This window comes from Hyalella azteca, unplaced genomic scaffold (genome assembly GCF_000764305.2).
Source record: "Hyalella azteca isolate HAZT.00-mixed unplaced genomic scaffold, Hazt_2.0.2 contig15006, whole genome shotgun sequence".
NCBI lineage: Eukaryota > Metazoa > Arthropoda > Malacostraca > Amphipoda > Hyalellidae > Hyalella > Hyalella azteca.
The window spans coordinates 2,661-5,197 of record NW_025944872.1 but is presented as its reverse complement, the minus strand read 5'-3'; the positions used below and the strand labels follow the sequence as shown (position 1 = coordinate 5,197).

Here is a 2,537-nt window from a genome sequence, read left to right as displayed (position 1 = left end):
AAGACCGGCCCTCTCTTCCAGGAGGACCTCGTGTCCACGGTGAGGGTGCGGGACGCCCCATGGTTGAACTAGTATAAGGTTGACCCATGAGAAGCTCATTTTCGCGGATGGAGCATGTTTTTCGCATATGACGTCACTGATCTCAATGACGTCACGGGCATTAACCAATCACCGAAATGCGTTCAAACCAGTCAACCAATCCGTCATGGGAATGACGGGTTTGTTTACGTTTCTCGATCTACGTGACGTAACAAGAAAGCTGAACTGAAAGACGGAACTTGTCGTGGGTCAACCTTATATAGTTCAACCAAGGGGACGCCCAGCGTCGTGTCGGCAGCAGCATTTGTTAGTAGCAATGATACCAATTTTGCGGACTTATACAATGGTACCAATTCAAAAATGTGTCACACTGCAAAATTTCGCAAAATTTCATAGATTGATTAACCCTGCTTTCACTTTATGGCAAAGTGTAGCCTACTCGCTTACTTCGTGGATTGGGACCCGGGCATAAAAAATTCTACGGGACCACAACCTTAATTTAAATGCGTAACTTTACGTATGAATAAAGTAGGAGTATTGATTAAAATTTTATAGGAGAGTTTTCTGTCAAATGTCACTTCCATCTGACGGTGACGACTGAGTTTTTGGCTAATGCGATTTAAACTACGTTGATTCTACGCCGACAAGTAGAAATCACACGAGAAAAGTAGAAATGTTGCAGTTCCAATACATTCATGATTATTTTCATTTGCATCCCATTGATCGTTAATTTTGCATAATTATTGCAACGATTATATTATAGTCTTCTACAAAACTAACCCAAAGTAAGAAAACTTTACAAAACATTTGCGATCCATGAGATGTTTTTTGACAATAACTAATATTTGGACTTTTTGTATATATGCCAGGACGCGTTCATCATCGACAACGGCACGAACGGAATATGGGTTTGGATCGGCAAGAAAGCGTCGGCCAAGGAGCGCCAGGAAGCCATGCGCAACGCGCTAGGATTCGTGGCCAAGAAAGGCTACAGCCCCAAGTGAGTGTTGGTCAACGGCGGTTTTGTCCCATCGTGTTGTCTATATTAGGAATATTTAGACTTTTTACTTCCGATGCATTAAAATCTCGATAATTCTGTTCTTTATTTTCTCTTCGCGACAAACTAGACATTTCTTTGTTAAGTATCTCACCGATAATTCCTCTTCAAAATAACTTTGAAATTCAAATTTTCCCTCTGAACAAAATGTATAGTTTACATTGTCTTATTAATCAGCAAGACGATTCAAGGATTATATGAAATATTTACGTTCCCGCACAATTTTTATAATTGTTTCAGTTTCCCAAGACACGCATGGTGTCATTTCGATTATTTCATTTCCTGCTCTTAGGTCTAACCTATCAATCTAGAGAAACAAATGAATTATGACTATTTCCCTTGTATTTCATATTAGTTAAACACAATTCTTCTTTGCGCTCATTTTACTCGTAATCTGGAGTTAATTATCAAAACCAAAACAATCACTATAAATGCTAGCCGTGGTGAAAGACGTGCTAAAAATATTCTCTTCTTTCAAATATTTTTTTACAAATATTTTTGCCCCTCCAGCACACGTACCACACGCGTCATTGATGGCGGGGAACCGCAAGACTTCCAGAGTCTCTTCAAGAACTGGAAAGTCAAATCGGAAACCAAGGTCGCAGGCTTCAAACCCCAAAGTAAGCCTTCCTTATTCAAATATTTTAGCCATCAAAAAAGGCTATTAAATACATAACAACATGTTTAGTCATGGCTATTTAAACTCATTGAATATTATATGTTGTAGACTTGTATTCTTTTTAAGAGAGCGTATCCACATGTGCGTGTGACATAAAGATGAGGACTGCTCATAGTTTCTTGGTTCAAGTGTCAGTGCAAGTGTCAGTTTTTTCGGTATTTTATTGCATTACATTTTGGTAAATATTACAAGATTGCAAGCAAATAAATTCCATTTTACGAATAACGTACTTAGAAGTTATTTGTTTTTCCTGAAACTGTAACTCAGGGCTTCAAACTACCATACAACTCAATAGACACTGTGTTATATTGTATGTATAAAGGAAGATAACTTTCGGACTTATTTTTCTGAACATGCATCCATGTTCAATATGAACATGGATGCAGATGGAAATGGATGCATATGAACATGAATGCATATGAACATGGATGCATGTGAACATGGATGCATATGAACATTGCTGTTTATGAACATGGATGCTTATGAACTTGGATGCATATGAACGTGGATGCATATGAACTTGGATGCATATGAACGTGGATGCATATGATCATGGATGCATATGAACATGGATGCATATGAACATGGATGCATATGAACTTGGATGCATATGAACATGGATGCATATGAACATGGATGCATATGAACATGGATGCATATGAACTTGGATGCATATGAACATGGATGCATATGAACATGGATGCATATGAACATGGATGCATATGAACATGGATGCATATGAACATGGATGCATATGAACAT

The 2,537-nt window shown here is 38.1% G+C and overlaps 1 long non-coding RNA gene across 1 annotated transcript; it reads left to right on the top strand.

The window, feature by feature from the left end:
* Positions 1-1,710, top strand: LOC108678502. Its single transcript, XR_001931326.1, has 3 exons — positions 1-39; positions 909-1,039; positions 1,607-1,710. It is a non-coding gene; the product is annotated as an uncharacterized LOC108678502 (long non-coding RNA).
* Positions 1,711-2,537: the final 827 nt, after the last annotated feature.